This window comes from Canis lupus, unplaced genomic scaffold, assembly GCF_011100685.1.
Source record: "Canis lupus familiaris isolate Mischka breed German Shepherd unplaced genomic scaffold, alternate assembly UU_Cfam_GSD_1.0 chrUn_S162H322, whole genome shotgun sequence".
NCBI classification, from domain to species: domain Eukaryota; kingdom Metazoa; phylum Chordata; class Mammalia; order Carnivora; family Canidae; genus Canis; species Canis lupus.
The window spans coordinates 1-22,363 of NW_023330472.1; the positions used below are offsets into that span (position 1 = coordinate 1).

The 22,363-nt window shown below is 39.5% G+C and overlaps 1 protein-coding gene across 3 annotated transcripts in view; it reads left to right on the forward strand.

The window, feature by feature from the left end:
- The first annotated feature begins 1,079 nt into the window (after positions 1 to 1,079).
- LOC119878443 (armadillo repeat-containing protein 4-like) overlaps positions 1,080 to 22,363 on the forward strand; it is a 44,913-nt gene continuing 23,629 nt past the window's right edge. The window contains exon 1 of one of the 3 annotated variants that reach the window (XM_038589071.1): positions 1,080 to 1,213. The gene's annotated coding sequence lies outside the window, so the exon portion shown is untranslated. Of the gene's footprint in view, positions 1,214 to 19,140; positions 19,205 to 20,871; positions 20,895 to 22,363 lie in introns of those variants that run through there. The other 2 variants (XM_038589070.1, XM_038589072.1) reach the window with 2 other exon arrangements.

A 22,363-nucleotide genomic window follows, 5' to 3' on the forward strand; every position in this document is an offset into this window, starting at 1 on the left:
TGGGGTTTAATCCTGGTCTTTCATTGGGAACATGTTTATCTGTTTCCTCATGTTGCCTGACTTTGTATGTATGTATGTCTTTGTGTTAGGTGAAACAGCTATCTCTTCTAGTCCTGAAGGTGTGGCTGTGTGTGGGTGAACATTTTTGTTTATAGTAGCCTTGCTTCAGTGTTTGGTTGTCTCTCATACTGTTTCCCCAATTATTCTAGACCTGTGGGGCTCACAAACACAATCCACCCTGGCCCCAGAGTCTCATATTCAGTAGGCATCCCCTGTGTGGGTTGCATGTACCTGCTGGCTTGGAGGCCTCTGGCAGTGGGAGTGTAACTAGAGGTCAGGGCACTGGCCTCCTGCTTCTGGCAGGGCCGTGGCAGCAGTATGGAGGGGGAAGGAGGTACTAGAAGGTTATGGGAATGCAAAAATAGCTCCTGCCAGCATTGGCAGTAGCAAGGTAGAGAAAGCGTAAATATGGCACCCTCCGGTATCTTTTGTCTTTGGAGGGAATCTGAGTGGGCTTTTGCCCTTCTGGTAGATGCTTTAAGATTAGCAAATGGAACCCCTTCACATCTGGTCTAGGCTCCTTTCAAACTGGTGCTTTTGTACTGGGTCCTGAGGCAAATGAGTCTGATTGTGAGCCCTGTAAAAGCAGAGCCTGCACTCAGTACAGCCCTAGGAGTCTCCTGGACGGAAGCTCCACTGGTTTCCAAAGCCAGGTGCTTTGGGGGCTGTCTGTCTGGTGCATCTCCCATGGGTCATGGTGCCTGATGAGTAGTACAGATTCCCTCCCTCAGGGAGGGGTTCTGTATTTGTGCAACCCCTCCTCCATAGGTCGTTGCATGGGGGGAGGTGAGGTTTTCGGCAAAAATACAACTACATCTGTCTCTCCTCCCTGTCTGTTTAATTCTTCGTTGTGGAGTAGCTGTCCTGCTCAGAGATAATTGTTTTATATGTAGCTGTAGATATATTGTGTCTGTTGAGGGAAAGGATTTCAGAAGTTTTTATGTGACTATCTTGAATGATCTCCCTGTTTGCCTGTGTTCTTTTTTTTTTTTTTTTTAGATTTTATTTATTTAGTCGTGAGAGAGGCAGACACACAGGCAGAGGGAGAAGCAGGCTCCAAGCAGGGAGCCCAACAAGGGACTTGATCCCAGGACCTCGACCCAGGCCACCTGCGTCTTCTTGAATGGCATTTTTAGTAAGCAAAGAATGCTAGGTAGGCTCTTGTTATCTATCTGTGTATCTATCTATCTATCTATCATCTATCTATCTATCTATCTATCTATCTATCTATCTATCTATCATCTATTTATATTTCAGTATAGTGAAAGATGATGAAATGATTATTCCTAAAATTTCTAGTTAGAGGTCAGCTGTCAGGATCTCTGATTTGAAGTAATCTTTCAAAGCATGTTTTTTTCCTCTGGCTCTTTTAAAGACTTCAATACATACATAACTTTTTTTCTTTTAAATAAGTTCTGTTTACTTCTTTTAAAAATGTTCGGCCCAAGTGTGGCAGGATACAAAATCAATGCCCAGAATTCAGTGGCATTTCTGTACACTAACAATGAGACTGAAGAAAGAGAAATTACGGAGTCAATCCCTTTTACAATTGCACCCAAAAGCATAAGATGCCTAGGAATAAACCTAACCAAATAGGTAAAGGATGTATACCCTAAAAACTACAGAACACTTCTGAAAGAAAGTGAGGAAGACACAAAGTGATGGAAAAATACTCCATGCTCAAGGATTGGAAGAATTAATATTGTGAAAATGTCAGTGATCACCCAAGGCAATTTACACGTTTATTTTTATTTATTTTTTAATTTTTATTTACTTATGATAGTCACAGAGAGAGAGAGAGAGGCAAAGACACAGGCAGAGGGAGAAGCAGGCTCCATGCACCGGGAGCCCGATCCCGGGTCTCCAGGATCACGCCCTGGGCCAAAGGCAGGTGCTAAACCGCTGCGCCACCCAGGGATCCCAATTTACACGTTTAATACAATCCCTATCAAAATGCCATGGACTTCTTCAGAGAGTTGGAACAAATTATTATAAGATTTGTGTGGGGGGATCCCTGGGTGGCGCAGCGGTTTGGCGCCTATCTTTGGCCCAGGGCGCGATCCTGGAGACCCGGGATCGAATCCCACATCGGGCTCCCAGGCATGGAGCCTGCTCCTCCCTCTGCCTGTGTCTCCGCCTCTCTCTCTCTCTCTCTGTGTGACTATCATAAATAATAAATAAAAAAATTAAAAAAAAAAAGATTTGTGTGGAATCTGAAAAAACCCCAAATAGCCAGGGGAATCTTAAAAAAGAAAACCATAGCCATGGGCATCACAATGCCAGATTTCAGGTTGTACTACAAAGCCGTGGTCATCAAGACAGTGTGGTACTGGCACAAAAACAGACACATAGATCAATGGAACAGAAATGAGAATCCAGAAGTGGACCCTCAACTTTATGGTCAACTAATATTTGACAAAGGAGGAAAGACTATCCACTGGAAAAAAGACAGTCTCTTCAGTAAATGGTGCTGGAAAATTGGACATCCACATGCAGAAGAATGAAACTAGACCACTCTCTTGCACCATATACAAAGATAAAATGATGAAAGATCTAAATGTGAAACAAGAATCCATCAAAATCCTAGAGGAAAACATAGGCAACTCCCTTTTCGAACTTGGCCACAGTAACTTCTTGCAAGATACATCCATGAAGGCAAGAGAAACAAAAGCAAAAATGAACTATGGGGACTTCATCAAGGTAAGAAGCTTTTGCACAGCAAAAGATACAGTCAACAAAACTAAAAGACAACTACAGAATGGCAGAAGATATTGGCAAATGACTTCTCAGTTAAAGGCCTAGTATCCAAGATCTGTAAAGAACTTCTTAAACTCAACAGCAAAGAAACAAACAATCCAATCAAGATACGGGCAAAAGACATGAACAGAAATCTCACAGAGGAAGACACAGACATGGCCAAGAAGCACATGAGAAAATGCTCCGCATCACTGGCCATCAGAGAAATACAAATCAAAACCACAATGAGATACCACCTCACACCAGTGAGAATGGGGAAGATTAACAAGGCAGGAAACCACAAAAGTTGGAGAGGATGCGGAGAAAAGGGAACCCTCTTGCACTGTTGGTAGGAATGTGCAATGGTGCAGCCACCCTGGAAAACTGTGTGGAGGTTCCTCAAAGAGTTAAAAATAGACCTGCCCTAGGACCCAGCAATTGCACTGCTAGGGATTTATCCCAAAGATACAAATGCAATGAAACGCCAGGACACTTGCACCTCGATGTTTCTAGCAGCGGTGTCCACAATAGCTAAACTGTGGAAGGAGCCTCGGTGTCCATCGAAAGATGAATGGGTAAAGAAGATGTGGTTTATGTATACAATGGAATATTACTCAGCCATTAGAAATGACCAATACCCATCATTTGTTTCGACGTGGATGGACCTGGAGGGTATTATGCTGTGTGAAATAAGTCCATCGGAGAAGGACAAACATTTTATGGTCTCATTCATTTGGGGAATATAAAAAATAATGAAAGGGATTAAAGGGGAAAGAAAAAATGAGTGGGAAATATCAGAAAGGGAGACAGAACATGACAGACTCCTAACTCTGGGAAACGAACTAGGGGTAGTTGAAGGGGAGGTGGGTGGCAGGTGGGGGTAACTGGGTGGCGGGCACTGATGGGGGCACTTACTTGATGGGATGAGCACTGAGTGTTATTCTGTATGGTGGCAAATTGAGCACCAATAAAAAATAAATTTATTAAAAAAAAATGTTTGGCCAACATTCAAATTGTTTATACCATAGGCTCATCTTAAGAAACCTGGTTAACCTTTATTTCCAACATCAAAAGCATGAAGTTCCATTCTTAAAGCAGTAGATTCGAAAGAAGAAAGGTTTTGACTATATCACTGCAATATTGCCACTTGCAGAAGCCCTTTGAAGTAACTAGAATGGACTTTATTGGCCTTGCCAATGTCCTACAAATGTTTTGTTTTCATATTTCATTTAAAACATGAATTATTTTTCCCTTTTGATGTTGAGTGTATTTCATCATGGAAAATCAGCATCTTCAACTTGCTCTTTTTTCTTCAAATGGCTTCCAAAATGAGGTATACTCTGGAGTTTTGAATGGATCATGTTTTTATTTTTACAGTTCTCTTCCATAGCAAATCAAGCTCATTAGGTATGTGGCTGACCGCAAGCTGTTCTGTGTGAACAGAAAGCAGCGTGTGATTTGGCATTTGGATACAACTTTTGTTGGGGGGAGATCAGTACATAGAGCTTCATTCTTAAATTAAACCAGGACACTTGTTCTTGTCCTTGTTACTGCTCCTCAAGTATTTATGAATGAAGCAAAAAGTCGTCTTCATGTAATAATGGGTTTTCATTTTTATTTAATTTTTATTTAATTTTTAAGATTTTATTTATTCATGAGAGACACACAGAGCGAGAGAGAGGCAGAGACACAGGCAGAGGGTGAAGCAGACTCCAAGCAGGGAGCCAGATGTCGGACTCGATCCCCGGTCCCCAGGATCAGGCCCTGGACTGAAGCTGGCGCTAAACTGCAGAGCCACCCGGGCTGCCCTGGATTTTTCATTTTTAAACAGGAAAATCACTTAGTGGCATTTCTCACAGTAGCTCTTAGAGGTGGGCTTTCACTTCTGTTCTATTAATAGTTTTCTTGTAAGGTAAATATCTGCTAGCATACTTACTACATGTTAGCCAGTGACTCTGCTACATTGCGTACTCTTGCTATTACAAAAAGCCCAACCGTCATTTCTCCTTTTGTTGAGTTTTTCAAATGAATGGCTTTATTTATTACAGTGGGTAATAGCAGTAGACTTTCCTGCAGTGACTGTACTGTACTGTATGTATTCAATAAATACTGTTAATTGGTGACAGAAATTTATACACAAAAGAAGCAGGTGAATCAGACTAGACCAGATCTAGAGGGAGATACAGAAGCAAATTCTCTATTTGTTACCCTGTCGTCTGTTAGATTTAATATATTATTCTGAGTGAAGTAAGTCAGTCGGAGAGGGACAAACATCATATGGTCTCATTCATTCGGGGAATATAAAAACTAGTGAAAGGGATTCAAGGGGACAGGAAAGAAAATGAGTGGGAAATATCAGTGAGGGTGACAGCACATAAGAGACACCTAACTCTGGGAAACGAACAAGGGGTGGTGGAAGGGGAGGTCGGCCGGGGTTGGGGTGACAGGGTGACTGGCACTGAGGGGGGCACTTGACGGGATGAGCATCGGGTGTTGTAGTATATGTTGGCCAATCGAAGCCCAATAACAAATATACAAAAAATAAGGGAAAAAGAATTAAAAATAGATAAAAATAAACTTCATTTAAAAAGGTTTAATATATCATCTTATTGTGATTATTATCTTAGTCTTTACAGAAATGCCATGTAAACAAGTTGCTGAATATGTTGTGTCTCATGGCATTGTACAGAACTTTGTATGTGCAACAGTCCTCTCATACAGGAATTCTGCCAATAATTTTCATTCATTATGTAGTTTTTGTCTTTCATTTTGAGACTCATTGTATAATCTTAATGGCAGTGGTGTGATTTCTCTTTTAGCTGTAAGGAGTACAATGTTTCATAATGTACATGTAGTTGGCTTTTATTTTTCAGTTTTTCTTTAAGGTAAGATACATGTATAAAGTTTGCCATTTTTACCATGTTAACGTACAATGTAATGGCATTAGGTATATTCAGAATGTCGTGCAAACGTCACCACTCTCTATTTCCAAAACCTTCTCATCACTCTACACAGAAACTCTGTGGCTGTTAAGCGCTACCTTCCCTTGTTGCCCACCCCCAGCTCCCGCAACCACCATTCTACGCTTTGTCTCTATATTTTAACTGTTTTACATAGTTCACATAAGTGGAACTATACAGTACTTGCCCTTTTGTAACTATACCACTCCATGCAATGCTTTCAAGGTTTGTCCATGTTGTAGCATGTATCAGAATCTCCTTCTCTTTCATGGTTGAATAACATTGCACTATGTGTATACACTGCATGTTGTTTGTCCATTTGTCTGTTGATGGACACTTGCATGTGTCCACCTTTTGGCTATTGTGAATGGTGCTGCAATGGACATTGCTGTACAACTATCTGTTTTGAGTCCCGATTGCGGTTCTTTTGGGTAGACACTTAGCAGCTGAAATGCCTGCTTATATAGTAATTCTGTTTAGGCTTGTGAGAAGGAACCATCAAAGTGTTTTCCGTGGAGTCTGCACCATTTTACATTCCTACCAGCATTATATGAGGGTTCCAATTTCTCCATATCCTCATCACTACCTGTTACACTGAGTAATTTTTGATTATAGCCATTCTCGTGGGCATGAAGTGGTAGTTCATTGTGGTTTTGATTTGCATTTCCCTAATGACTAATGATGTTGAGCATGTTTTCGGGTAGTCTTTGGCGATCTGATTGCCTTTTTGTTGTTGAGTTTGGCATTTTTTATATATTTTAGATATTAAACCCTTATCATATTTTCGCCTTGCAAATATTTTTTCCCCTTGTGTAGGCTATCATTTCACTTGTCTGATAGTATCCTTTGTACAAAAGTTCTAATTTCTATAAAGATCAGTGTCCATTTTATCTTGTGCTGCTTATGCTCTTGGTAGCATATCTAAGAATCTCTTTGCAAACCCAAGGTTATGAGGATTTACCCCTTGATTTAAAATTTGAGCTAATTTTTTGTGTATGGTGTGAGATAGGGATCTAAGAATCTACATTCTTGTGCATGTAGGAATCCAGTTGTCCTGTATAGTCTATTTTGTTTTCATCTCTATTTTTAGTGGCTATCAGTTTTTATCCTAGAAAGCGTTAGTTTGTGCTTTCTCTGGAAACAGTTTATTGGCAAAAGGTCGATGTCCTTAATTTAAAAATTATTGGAGAAATTTGGTGGCTTCATGACACTTATAACGGAATTTCTTAAATGACAAAGCCCTGGAGGTGGGGGAAATTAGCTCTCAGGATAAAGAAAACCTAATTCTTATTATTGTACTTTGTATTCTGACACTGTTTGGGTGGCTTATTATTTTTTTTTGGTTGTTTTTGTGAGATAAATGCATTTTCAGTTCCACTTCTGGCATAGCTAGATTCACTCTCAGTGAAGGTCGGAACCCTGTTAGCTTTCTCTGTTGATGTTGTTATTCTGTGGTCCATTTATCTAGTAATAATACATAGTAGGAAAAGGCCAGTTACAATTAATCTGCATTAAACAGGTACGAAAAGAGCAAGAAAATGGTGGGGGAAGTGAACAGAACTTTATGTAGGAACAGGAAATATAAAATGTGACCACATTTGAAATGTAATTAAGAATATTGTAGGTTACAGTTGTAACTGCTAATTCTTAGCATGGATGCATTGTATCCTGCTGAATTTTCCTTTGTTGGCATAATATTGCTGCCAACATTTTATAATAGCACTTTGACTTTTCCAGTTAAAAGGGCAGTTTAACAAAAATATTTGAAGACTTTAGTTTCTCCAGTAGTATTTGGTTTTTGTTCATTTTTAAAGTTCGGTATTCAGATTGTTCCCTTTCAAAGTGGGGAGTTTTGTCAGATATGTTACATTTTTCTCAGTTGCTGACTAGCAGACCTCTTTCAGAGGCTTGTTTACCACCAGCATCACTTCGTCATCATTTTCATCAGCCCTGTGAAGTCCTGTATTTTTGCAGTCATGTTAATGGCATCCAAGGTAAAAACCAATGACAGCATAGAGGGCATGTATTAGGTGGGAAGAAATGTTTAAATGAGGGCTGGTATGAACATTGTCAGTTTATTGGTGAATATCATAATGTCTATATTCCTGTAACCTTGGATTGTTTGGGAATTAGATCCTAAATATTCAGAAGATAGGAACCTCTATGTTTATATTAGTATTTTCTTTATTTTCCCAACATTTGTTAGAGAGGGAGAGAGAGAGGAGAGGGGTAGAAGGAGGAGAGAGAATCTCAAGCAGATTCCACACTGAGTCCAGAGCCCAACATGGGGCTCAATCTCATGACCCAAAGACCATGACCTGAGCCAAGATCAAGAGTTGGATGCTTAATCAAGTCAGCCACCCAGACACCTCTGTATTGCTATATTCAATGACTAGGCTTTTATGAACTAATTTGAAGTCTTTTACCTATCTTAGTTAATTGAATATATGACTTGAGATAATTATAGTTGTATAGTAGAAATTTTCCAAACACAATGGTGATAAGCAATGCTGCGATATTATTATAGCTAAAATTGGTAGAGATTCCAGTGTTCACACATTCATTCTTCATTCAGCGAATATTTACGGAGCCACCTACTGTGGCAAGCCCTGTGCTAAGACAGTTGGAATTCAGCAGTGAGTGACATAGATAAATGTCTTTGCCCCCTTGTGGCTGGTATTTGACTAGGAAAGACTGAACCATAGACAAGACAAATGATGTATCCATCACAGGTTGTGATAAGCACCAAGAAACCTCAAGTGGCTGAGGGGCTGTGTGGAGATTTTAGGAAGGGAGACCAGGGGACCCCACTAAGATGCCATTTGGGGAAAGTCCTGTGTGAGCAGGCCTCTAATTTTTCTAATTTTCTCTAATTTTGAGTGGCATCCATGTGCACAGAGTGTGTCTTTGTCCTTCCTTGTGTGTGGGCCTGTCTTCTCCCAAGAATGTGTGAATAGGGAGTGACTGACTCTTGGCTTCCTTTTTTTTTTTTTTTTTTCCTGGCTTCCATATGGTATCTCCTCTTTTCTGTCCCTGCACACCTTGGCGGTTTTTTGTTTGTTTTTGTGTTTCAGACTTTTCAGTCACATTCTTTTTTTTTAATAAATTTATTTTCTTATTGGTGTTCAATTTGCCAACATATAGAATAACACCCAGTGCTCATCCCATCAAGTGCCCCCTCAGTGCCCGTCACCCAGTCACCCCCACCCCCCCCACCTCTACTTCCACCACCCCTAGTTCGTTTCCCAGAGTTAGGAGTCTCTCATGGTCTGTCTCCCTTTCTGATATTTCCCACTCAATTTTTTTCTCCTTTCCCCTTTATTCCCTTTCACTATTTTTTATATTCCCCAAATGAATGAGACCATATAATGTTTTGTCCTTCTCCAATTGACTTATTTCACACAGCATAATACCCTCCAGTTCCATCCACATCGAAGCAAATGGTGGGTATTGGTCATTTCTAATGGCTGAGTAATATTCCATTGTATACATAAACCACATCTTCTTTATCCATTCATCTGTCAATGGACACCGAGGCTCCTTCCACAGTTTGGCTATTGTGGACATTGCTGCTAGAAACATCGGGGTGCAGGTGTCCCGGCGTTTCATTGCATCTGTATCTTTGGGGTAAATCCCCAGCAGTGCAATTGCTGGGTCGTAGGGCAGGTCTATTTTTAACTGTTTGAGGAACCTCCACACCATTTTCCAGAGTGGCTGCACCAGTTCACATTCCCACCAACAGTGTAAGAGGGTTCCCCTTTCTCCACATCCTCTCCAACATTTGTTGTTTCCTATCTTGTTAATGTTCCCCATTCTCACTGGTGTCAGGTGGTATCTCATTGTGGTTTTGATTCGTATTTCCCTGATGGCAAGTGATTCAGAGCATTTTCTCATGTGCATGTTGGCCATGTCTACGTCTTCCTCTGTAAAATTTCTGTTCATGTCTTTTGCCCCATTTCATGATTGGATTGTTTTGTTTCTTGATGTTGAGTTTAATAAGTTCTTTATAGATCTTGGAAACTAGCCCTTTATCTGATACGTCATTTGCAAATATCTTCTCCCATTCTGTAGGTTGTCTTTTAGTTTTGTCGACTGTATCCTTTGCTGTGCAAAAGCTTCTTATCTTGATGTAGTCCCAATAGTTCATTTTTGCTTTTGTTTCTCTTGCCTTCGTGGATGTATCTTGCAAGAAGTTACGTGGCCAAGTTCAAAAAGAGTGTTGCCTGTGTTCTTCTCTAAGATTTTGATGGAATCTTGTCTCACATTTAGATCTTTCATCCATTTTGAGTTTATCTTTGTGTATGGTGCAAGAGAGTGGTCTAGTTTCATTCTCAGTCACATTCTTCTAATCCTAAAATTTCTTCACCTAAATTAACCATAAAGTAAGTTTTCTCTCTATCACGTTGTATCTTTCCAGAGTGTGTGAGTATAAGACAGCGTGTCTGTGAATCCACTCAGAGCCTTTGCAGAATTCTGCGAAACACTCTTATGTAAACATTTCCCCATGGTTTTGAACAATGACTGGCATGGTACTTGTCTTGGCAACTTAATTTTTGTTCCATCTTCACAGGAAACTTTGGAAATGGTAACTTTTTCCCCTTTCCATTCATTTGTTTCACTCTGGAAATGAAAATAATCCATTTCAGAGTGGTGATATGCAAATTTAACAGATTGACAAAGTGTGGTCAGTAGATTCCAGGAACTAATATTAATGAACGGTGAAGTATTGACATAGTTGGAGAAGCTAGCTTTAAAAGATATATGGCAATGAAATACTGTTAAAGGTACCCTTGAGTTATAATAGACTCCAAGTCTGAGAACAGATTCCCTTTTAGTTAATACAGTATTCACTGGGATCCCTGGGTGGCCGCAGCGGGTTTTGGCGCCTGCCTTTGGCCCAGGGCGCGATCCTGGAGACCCGGGATCGAATCCCACATCAGGCTCTCCGGTGCATGGAGCCTGCTTCTCCCCTCTGCCTATGTCTCTGCCTCTCTCTCTCTCTCTCTCTCTCTCTCTGTGACTATCATAAATAAATAAAAATTTAAAAAAAATACAGTATTCACTATTTTCTGTATAAGAATAGGTTCTTTAAGGGACTTACTCCCTTTTATTTTCACCTTTGGAAACCATTGTCGTTGATGAGTATGTTATGAACATCCCCTCATATGCCAGAAAGTGAGAATTTCCTTTAAGCGTGTAAAGACAGACCACCATGGATGAAAACCTAACTTAGTAGAAAGTTGTTTATATTATCCATGGCCAGTGCTTTTGAATTGCATGTTTTCTTTCATCACTATGTGTGATAGCTTTAAAAAAACATGTATATAAATATGCATTAACAATCACTGTGTGTGACATTTAGTTTACCTCTTTAGTGCTGTCTCTAGTTAGAAAATAACAATTAACTTTGATATTATAAATAATATTTAACAAACAACTGATTTTTAGAAAGCTTGTATTTTTTATAGCCATGTATTAGGGCCTGAGAAACTGACAAAACTAGACGATTTGCAGATTTCTGTGTTGTCAAGTGAATAAACACATGAAATCATGTTTATAAATACCCAGATTCATTGCAGATGTTTTTAGTGGACTCTATTTTTAGGCACTACTGGGTTGAACCACACAATATTAATTAGTACCTAGTAAATAGTAATATAAATACTTAGACTAAATGATTCCTATTATTTACAAAGTATACCATTGATTTTTGCAAATGGCTGGTATGTCAGGATGGGTTAGGTTGTGCTTTGGCAGCAAACAATTCCAAGAATAAATGTTCATTCTGGCTCATGCTCTCTGTCCATTGCACACTGGTGGGGTGCTCAGCTCCATGTCCTCTCTGTCAGGATTGTGCTGGTGGAGGTGCCATTCCCTTGAACATTGGACAGCTTGGGAAAGAGATGTAAGATTCTCTTAAAACGCGTCTTCCCGGGAGGGACAAACCTGATGCTTTCTTTTTATGGGTCAGGGCAAGTCATAAGACCCAAACTTACTTCAAGGAGGTGGGGAAGTGCCGTTCTCTTCCTAGGTGCCTGGAAGAGGAGAAGGCACAGAAATATTGTGGGGTTGCACCACTGTTTAACCACAGTTCGAAAATTTTCCAAAGTAAATGAGTGTCATGAAATTTACTACATTATCTACTTTGGTGTAGCAGTTGGGGTTGTCAGTTATAATTGATAGTGATGGTTAAAACCATTTACTGTACCCCTAATTTATAGTGTAATCCCCTGGTGTTAGTATCTCTTCCCAGAAAAGTGTGCATTAACTACACCAATAATTTTTTCTTACAGATTTTATTTATTTGAGAGAGAGAGAGAGAGGGAGAGAGAGAGAAGGGAGCAAACGTGTGCAACATGAGCATGAGCCTGAGTAAGGGGCAGAGGGAGAAGCAGGGTCCCTCGCTGAGCAGGGAGCCCGCACTGGGGGCTCCATCTCTGGACCCTGAAATCGTGACCTGAAGCAGAAGGCAGACACTGCACCAGCTGAGGCCACCCAGGCCCCTAATTACAACGGTGATTTATGTTTCAGTCTTGAGTTCCAAGACTGCCACGCGTGCTCTACAATGCAGGCTGGCTTGTATTTGCCAAATGTTGCTTAAATCAGTTTGCTTGTTGATAGAAATAAGCTTTCCTATCTCTTATAATAATCTCGGGATTATTGGGCCACTATCCTGGCTACTGTTAATTTTTTAAAATATTTTATTTATTCATTCATGAGAGAGACACAGAGAGACAGAGACACAGGCAGAGGGAGAAGCAGGCTCCATGCAGGGAGCCCAATGTGGGACTCGATCCCTTGTCCCAGGATCACAACCTGGGCTGAAGACGGCGCTAAACTGCTGAGCCACCCGGGCTGCCCCTGGCTACTGTTTAATTTGTAGTAATTTCATTTCTTCCTTAGTCTGTCTTTGAGTGTCACACTCATGTTTTTAATTGTAAAGTGTGTAACATAGAATTTACCATAGTGGCCACTGTTAAGCATTCAGTTCAGTAGTATTAAGTATATTCATATTGTTGTGTAACAGATCTCCAGAACTTTTTTTTTAATATGGCAAAACTGAAACTCTGTACACATCAAACAACTCCCCGTTTCTCCTGCCCTCCTCACCCTTGGCAACCACCATTCTATTTTCTGTTTCTGTGAGTTTGGCTACTTTTGATACCTTATAAAAATACAGCTACACAGTTTTCTTTTTCTGACTGGCTTATTTCACTTAGTGTAATATTCTCAAGTTTCACTCATGTTATAGCATGTGACAGGATCTCCTCCTTTTTTTTAAGGTGAATGATATTCCATTGTTTGTGTGTGTCTGTGTGTGTGTATAAACCACATTTTGTTTATTCATCTATTGATGGACATTTGATTTGCTTTAACCTCTTGGCTATTGTGAATAATGCTGCAATGAATGTGAATTTGCAAATATCTCTTTGAGCTCCTACTTTCAATTCTTTTGGGTATATAAGCCAAAGTGGAATTGTTCAGGGTCACATGGCAATTTCATTTTTAATTTTCGAGGAACTTTCATACTGTTTTCATAGTGGCTGGACCACTGTAGATTCTCACCAACAGGGCACAAAGTTCCAGTTTCTTTACATTATTGCCAGCAGTTGTTATTTTTTGTGTTTTGTTTTGTTTTTAGATAGTGGCTATAAGGTGATACCTCTTTGTAATTTTATTTGTACTTTCTTTAATGATTAATGATATTGAACGTCTTTTCATGTGCTCATTGGAGAAATGTCTGTTCAAGTTCTTTGCTCATGTATTTTTGTTGAGTTGTAGGAGCTCTTTACATATTCTGGATAGTAACCCCTTATCAGATATATGATATGCAAATATTTTCTTCCATTCTGTAGGTTGTCTTTTCACTCTGTTGATTGCTTACTTTATTTCCCAGAAGTTTTCAAAGATTTTATGTAGTCCTATTTATTTTTATTTGTTGCCTCTGCTTTTGGTTTCATATCCAAGAAATCATTCCCAAATTCAATGTCTTGAAGCTTACATGTGAGCAGGGAAACCTGTTTTCTTGTTAAGAGTTTTACAGGTCTTATTTCATGTTAATTTTTTGTATACAGTATATGGTAAGGATCCAACATAACTCTTTTGCATGTGAATATTCAGTTTTGCCAACACCACTTGTTGAAGTGATTGTCCTTTCCCTATTGAGTAGTTCTGGCACCTTGGTTGAAGATCATTCATCCTGAGAGTGTTTTTTTATTTTATTTTTATTTTTTTTATGATAGTCACACAAGAGAGAGAGAGAGAGAGAGAAAAGCAGAGACACAGGCAGAAGGGAGAAGCAGGCTCCATGCACCGGGAGCCCGACGTGGGATTCGATCCTGGGTCTCCAGGATCGCACCCTGGGCCAAAGGGCAGGCACCAAACCACTGCGCCACCCAGGGATCCCCCTGAGAGTGTTTTTGAGATTATATGCCAGAGAGTATTTTTCCTGGGTTCTCTATTCTGTTTCGTTGGTCTGTATGTCTGTCTTTATGGCCAGTCTATCTGTGTTTTGATTCTGAAGCTTCATATATGATTGATATCAGGAACTGTGAAGTCTCAAACTTTTTTCTGCTTTTTCAATATTGTTTTGGGTTTCAGAGTTTCTTGAGATCCCATTTTAGGGCAGTTTTTCTGTTTCTGCCAAAAATAGGATTTTTGATAAGAGTTATAATGAATCTGTTGATTGCTTTGGGTGCAATGGACATTTTAAACAATTTTATTTGCATCTTTAATTTTTTTCAGCAGTGTTTTGCAGTTTTTCACTCTATGGGTCTTTTTACTTTGTTAGTTGAGTTTATTCTTAAGTCTCTTATTCTTTTTGACACTTTTGTCAATGCGATTGTTTTCTTATTGTCCTTTTGTTTGTGGTTTGTGTTTGAAAACTCAGTTATTTTATTTGTGGTGATTTTGTATCCTGCAAGTTTGCTGAATTGTTTAGTAGTCTAATAATTTGGGTGTGTGTGTGTATGTGTAATCTTTTGGGCTTTGTGCATATAAGATCATGTAGTGTCACCTGTGAGCAGAGATAACTTCTTCTTTCCTAATTTATTTCTTGCCAAATTGCAAAGAAATTTTTACTTCTAGTGCTCTCTTGAATAGCCGGTAGTGAGGGTGAACATCAATACTTTGTTCATCTTCGAGGAAAAGCTTTCAGTCTTTTAGCATGGAGTATGATGTTAGCTGTGAACTTTTTATATATGGCCTTTATATATTGAGATAGTTTCCTTCTATTGCTAGTTTATTGCTTTAATTGTGAAAGGTATTTAATTAGTCAAATGGATTGAGATGATCATGTGGTTTTGTTCTTCATTCAGATAACATGATATATCACATTTGTATGATGAACCATCCTTACATCCGTAGGATAAATTCAACTTGGTAATGGTGTGTAATCCTTTAAATGTGCCATTCAACTCAGTTTGCTAGTATTTTAAAAGGATTTTAAAATTACTGTTCTTCAGGCATATTGGTCTATAGTTTTCTTGTAGTATCTTGTTTTGCTTTGCTATCAGAGGAATGTTGGCCTCAGAATGAGCTTGGAAGTATTCCTTGCTCTTCAAATTTGGGGAAGAATTTGATGAGTTTTGGTGTTAATTCTCTACATGGTTAGTAGAATGCTCTCATGAAGTCATGTGGCCCTGGGCTTTAATATGCTGGAGGTTTTTGATTACTGTTTCATATCCTTATTGGATATTGGTCTGTTCAGATTTTAAATTTAAGCCATTGACTTTGTAGGTTGTTTATTTCTAGGGATTTATCCATTCTACGTTATCAAACTTATTGGTGTATGGTTGTTAAGAGTCTATTATGGTCCTTTTAATTTCTGTGACATCAGTTGTTATGTCTCCTTTTTCATTTCTGATTTTAGTTATTTGAGTCATCTTTTATTCTTAGCCTAGCTAAGGGTTTATTAATTTTGTTGATCTTTTGAAAACAACTTTTGTTTCATTAATTTTTTCTGTTATATCTTTGCTCTAATAATTTCCTTTCTTTGCTAACATTGTTCTTTTTGTAGTTCCTTGAGTTATAAAGTTGGGTTACTGATTTTAGATTTCTCTCTCTCTCTCTTTTTTTTAAATGTGTTTATAGCTATAAACCTCACTCTTAGCACTGCTTTCGTTATATAAGATTTGATACATTGTGTTTTCATTTTTATTTGCCTGAAGATATTTTCTAATTTCCCTTGTGATTTATTCTTTGGCTCACTGGTTGTTTAATCTGTGTTGCTTAATTTCCACATATTTGTGGATTTTTATTTTTCCTTCTGTTTTTCATTTCTGGTTTCATTCCATTGAGGTCAGAAAAGATACTTGGTGTGAGTTCAGACTTCTTAAATTTGTTAAGACTTGTTTTGTGGTCTAACATGTGGTCTGTCCTGGAAAATGTTCTGTGTGTGCTTGAGAAAAATGTGCATTTTCTTGTTGTTGCATAGAGTCCTCCATGTATGATTGTTTGGTGCATTTAGTCTACAGTATTGTTCAAGTCCTCTGTTATCTCATTGATTTTTGTTTGGTGGTTCTTTCTTTTGAATGAATGACATTGAAGTCTTCTCTTACTGTGTTGATGCCAGTGTTTGCTTCAAAAATTTAAGAGTTCTGATGTCAGGTGTTTACATATTTATAACTGTCAAAGCTTCTTGGTGAATTGACCCTTTTATCATTATATAATGTCCTATTTTGTGTTTTGTTAGTTTTTGACTTCATCTCTTTTGTCTATTAGTATGGCCACCCTGCTCTCTTTTGGTTAACATTTTCATGGGATATCTTTTTTCCATCTTTTCATTTTCAGCTTATGTGTATCATTAGATCTAAAGTTTGTATCTAGTAGACAGCATGTGGTTGGTCTTTTTTTTTTTGTATGTTTTTTTATTGGAGTTTGATTTGCCTATATATATATATATATATATATATATATATATATATATATGGCATAACACCCAGTGCTCATGCCATCAAGTGCCCCCCTTAGTGCCTGTCACCCAGTAATCCCACCCTCCCGCCCAACCTGCCTTTCTACCACCCCTTGTTCGTTTCCCAGAGTTAGGTGTCTCCCATGTCCTGTACCCTCACTGATATTTCCCACTCATTTTCTCTCCTTTCCCCTTTATTCCCTTTCACTATTTTTTATATTCCCCAGATGAATGAGACTTGTTTTTTTAAATCCATTCAGCCACTCTGTCTTTTGATTAGGGAGTTTAATCCATTTACATTAAGTAATTACTGATAGCAACGCCTGGGTGGCTCAGCGGTTGAGCATCTGCCTTTGGCTCAGGGCATGATCCTGGAGTTCTGGGATCGAGTCCCACATTAGGCTTCCTGCGAGGAGTCTGCTTCTCCCTCTGCCTATGTCTCTGCCTCTCTGTGTCTCTCCTGAATAAATAAATAAAATCTTTAAGAAAAAGTAATTACTGATAAGGATGGTATTTTATTCCCATTTTCTTAATTGTTTTCTGTATGTCTTGTAAGTTTTTGTCCCTCTTTGCTTTTACTACTGCCTTTTCTTTGTGTTTTAGTGAGTTTTTTTTTGGACACATGCCCTTTTAATTACCTTTTGTGTATTTTCTACAGTTTTTTTTTTTTTTTTGTGGTTTCTCTGGGTATTACATAAAATATCTTCATGATTTCAGTTTATTTTAACCTGATGGCTTTAGTTGCATACAAAAACTCTACTCCTTTATGTCTCTGTCCCTCCACCTTCCCTGCTTTGTTAGTGATGTCACAAATTGTGCCTTTTCATATTGTGTGTCTGTTAACATAGATTTATACTTTAATGCTTTTTCCTTTTAAATCCTATAAAAGAATGAAAAATGATTTATGCACCAACGTTAGGGTTCTGTTTTTGGCCTAAGTATTTACCTTTACTGGAGAGCTTTATATTTTCTATGGTTTTGTGTTGTCTAGGGTCCTTTGTTTCATCTCCAAGGGCAATCCTTTAGTATTTTTTGTGTGGCATGTCCAGTGGTGATTGACTCCATCAGCTTTTATCTGGCTGGGAAAGTCTTAACGTCTTCATCTTTATTTTTTTTATTTTATTATTATTTTTTTTTATAGTTTTGCCTGTTTTTTTTTTATTTTATTTTAATTTTTTTTTTTAATTTATGATAGTCACAGAGAGAGAGAGAGAGAGAGAGAGAGAGAGAGGCAGAGACATAGGCCGAGGGAGAAGCAGGCTCCATGCACCGGGAACCCGATGTGGGATTCGATCCCGCGTCTCCAGGATCGCGCCCTGGGCCAAAGGCAGGCGCCAAACCGCTGCGCCACCCAGGGATCCCTGTCTTCATCTTTAAAGGATGACTTTATAGATACAGTATTCTTGGTAGTTCTTTTCTTTCAGCATATTGAATATACCATACTGCTGCCCTCTGACCTGCAAAATATCTGCAGAGACATTGGCTTTGAATCAACAGAGGTTCTCATTTACATGAGGAGTCCATTTTCTCATGCTACATTCAAGATTGCTTTTTTCCTGTAACTTTTCAGTTTACTATATGTGGTGCTGAAGTGAGCACAGCTTTTCAGTTTCATTATAATGTGTTTCAGTGTTGGTCTCTTTGCATTTACCCTAATTGGAGTTCATTCAGCTTCTTGAATTTATATATCCATTTTTTTTGCCTCAAATTTGGAAAAATTTCAGCCACTATTTCTTTAAATAGGCTCTCTATCTCTTTCCTACTTTTCCTGGGTCTCCCATAATGCATAGATAGACTTTTTGTAGTGTCCTGTATAGCCCATAGACTCTCTTTACTTTCCATCATTCCTTTTTTTTTTCCATTCCTGTGACTCAGTAATTTCACATGATGTTTTCTAGTTTGCTGATTCTTTCTTCTGCTTGATCAAATCTTTTTTTTTTTTTTTTGCTTGATCAAATCTGAAGTTGAATCTGTTTAGTGCATTTTTCAGTTTAATCATTGTATTCTTCAGCTACAAAGTTTATTTACCTTTTTTAAAAAGTGTTTTTGTGTCAATATTCTTATTTTGTTCATGCATTATTTCCCTGATTTCATTTAGGTATCTTTTGTGTTGTCTTTTAGCATCTTTAGTAGAGCATCTTTAGAATTATTATTTTAAATTACTTCTCAGGTAATTCATAGATCTTCATTTCTTAAGGGTTGGTTGTGGTGCTTTATTTTGCTCGTTTGATGGAACCATCTTTAACTGTTTCCCTTTGGGCCTTTTGATCTTTTGAGATTAGGGCATTTGAAAAGACAATGATCTCTTTTAGTGTGTTATTTTTTTTTTTAAGTTTTTGTTTATTGATTCTTAAGAGACGGGGGGGGGTGGGGGGCGGGGGGCGGGCTCGGGCCTCCCCTCCGCGGGGGGCGGCGACACTCCGCGTGGCGGGGCGTTGAGTGTTTACCGCGCGCCCTAGCAACTGGCGGGCGCGCGGCTGGCGGCGCGGGGCGCGGGGCGCTGGGCGCAGTGCGGACGCGGAGCGGGGCGCTGCAGGTGAGTGCGGCCGTTGGGCGCAGGGCGGCCGCCGGGGACTCGCCGCCGCCTCTCCGCGCCGGGCCCCGCCGCTCCCGCCCGCCCCGCGCAGGGGTCCTTGCAGCCTAACGCGGCGGGGTTCGAGCAGTGGGGGCCTCTCTCGCCCGCTCCCCTCGTCTCCTCGGGCCGCGGCCCGCCCTGTCCCGGCCCTCTCCCTCCCCTCCCCTCCCCGCAGACCCCCTGCCCGGGCGCCTCCTGCTCCTCGGCTCCCGAGCCGAGCCCCTCTCCGCGGCTCAGGCGACTCCCGGCGCCTCCCCGTCCTCCTACCCTCCGCCCCCTGCAGCTCGCCCTCCTTCCACCTACCGTCCTCCTCCCTGCGCCTTCCTGCCGGCGCCCCCTGCCCCCTCACCCCTACAGACTGAGCTCCGGCTCTAACTAACGCCTGTCGCCGTCTGCTCGGTGTTTTCACGCAGGCTTTAAGTGTACGTGGATTCAGGGCCCTGCACATGCCAGTTCTGAAATTCTGATTTTTCTGTAGCTTCATCATTCCCAGAATGGCACGTGTATGCGCCGACTCCCAATCTGTGTTACCAGCCACATTTCTAGATCTCAGCGTGGATGCTCACCTTCCCTTAGCTCTCTTTCTGCTCAAGCGTTACAGAAATTATTCACGGACGGGTTTCATTTTTTTTAATGCTACGGGAAGCTTGCAGCTAATCCTTAAAAAAGAAAAACAAGCTGTGTTACAGTGATTTGATTCGGACAGAAAATGAGTAGAATAATAGACAAAATGAATATAAATGATTTTCCATTTATGAGAACACGTGCACAGAAACTTTTCTCCATTTAATCATTAAACTTTTCAACAGTCGCACCTTAATTCAAAGATACTTACTACATATTCATGTGTATTCGTTGTAACTGTGGTTCTTAGGCCAAAAGGACTCCTGGATTGGCAGTGGGTAGAAACTGGGGAACAGCCTGTTTTGATTAAAAAAAAAAAATTTAGTTTTGTATTTTTACCTGAGTTACACAGAACTTTTTTTTTTTTTTTTTAACACCCCTGGGACTAGTGGAATAAATACGGTTCTCCTGCTAAATGAGGCTATTAGAAATGTCCTAGACTTAACATGAAAAGCTTTAGATTACACTGTTTTCTTTTTGTAATTTATTCACTTACGCCTACAAAGTACTTCTTTCTCTTTCTCTGTCCGTCTCTCTTTTTTTTAAAAAAAAGATGTTATTCATGAGAGACACAGAGAGAGGCAGGCTCCTCACAAGGAACTGGATGCAGGATTCGATTCCAGACCCAGGATCATGCCCTGAGCCAAAGGCAGACGCTCAACAGCTGAGCTGCCCAGGCTGTCCCTCTTTCTTTCTCTCTCTGCTCTCACTCTCATTTTTAAAGGCTTTTTCTACCTATCTTGTTCAAGATTTTGATACACTTTTCCCCCCTAATAATATTTTTTGCCTTCTGGGTTGTCCCAGACCCTCCTGAAATTTTCTTAGACCTCAAATCAAGCCTGTTCATTGTTGCAGCTCCTGCCTTTCCAGATTTAGAAAAACAATTTGAAGAGATACAAACGTGTTATTTTTGTATAGACATTTATCATGATGAAGACCTTTTTGCATTTCTTAGCTCTTTTTAAAGTGTCTTTCAGGAAGTTGCTGTATGGGGTGTTGACTGCTGCTACAGTCTTATATAATCTATGTATGTCCACATTTTCCTTTTAAAAAGTACAAGAAGGAAATGATACACATGTTGTAGTTTTATAAGACCACTGAAACAAGTGGTATGCTTAAGATTAAAATAAATTGTGCACATAAGACTTTCTATATGCGATAAAGCTGTTTGCACTTATTCTTAGCTTGCACTTACTCTCTTAATACTGGCAAACTCAACAGTGTTACTGATGTAAGCATCAGTACAGGCTTACATGTTTGGAATCAAGCAATAGAAACAAACTACTAGAATACTAAAATAAATGCACACAAAAAAATCTGTACCCTAATTGTATATATTTTATAATTGTATGTATTTGTATATATAAGTATATACACAGATATAAAAATATATATACCTATTTATGTACACATATATCAGCCATTCTTAGCCCTGAGAACTATCATTTTTTATAACAAATATTTTGTAATGCCTTCTTTGCTACTCCAAAATCAAAATCCTAGGTAGTAATTCTACATGTGTGCATAGTTTAAATGTAGGATAGGATATCTTTAAATGTAGATAGGATATCTAGATCAGTGGCTCTCAGTGAGGCAGTACTCATAACTCAGAAGTATTATTAACCATATTTCATTATCAAAATGATATTGGCTACTTCCTGGGACCCCAGGATCATAGCCTGAGCCCAAAGGCAGACACTCAACCACTGAGCCACCCAGGTGCCCTGATGTCTGACATTCTTGGTCCTCATCACTAAATCCCAATGATGTCCCCTAACTGTAAAATAAAGGAAAATTAAAAGGTAAATAATTGCAATACAGTAATAGTATGTAAATGCTCAGGTACCACTACACTAGAATATGTAGTGAAGTAGTCAGGTGCTCCAGCCTTACATAGAATTATATACTGTGAATGCAGTAGCTCCAAATGCAGGCTGATGTAAACACATCATTGAAACTTAAATTGTGTGACCAGCATGGCCATCAATGGTGTGATTTTCCAAAATACTGAGCTCTTGGTAGACTTCCATATAAGACAGAATATATACAACCTTCCTTTGACTTACATGATAGTTGCAATCCTGGAAAATTCAGTGTATGTCAAAACTGTGGAAAAATTACTTTGTAAAGTGGAGTTAGATTCTTAGCGCAGGTATTACTTATCTGAAGTTTTTCGCCCACCAGATGCCTAAAGAGTGTAGTATAATTCTGTCTGGGGACTGTTGTGCACATTGCAGGACATCAGACATTATTTTTTAAGAGTTTATTTATTTATGAGAGACAGAGAGAGGCAGAGACGTAGGCAGAGAGAGAAGCAGGCTCCCTGTGGGGAGCCTGATGCGGGACTCAATCCCAGGACCCGCTCCTGGGACCCCAGGATCACACCCTGAGCCAAAGGCAGACTCAACCACTGAGCCACCCGGGTGCCCTGATGTCTGACATTCTTGGTCCTCATTACTAAATCCCAATGATGTCCCCTTCCTATCATTTTGATAA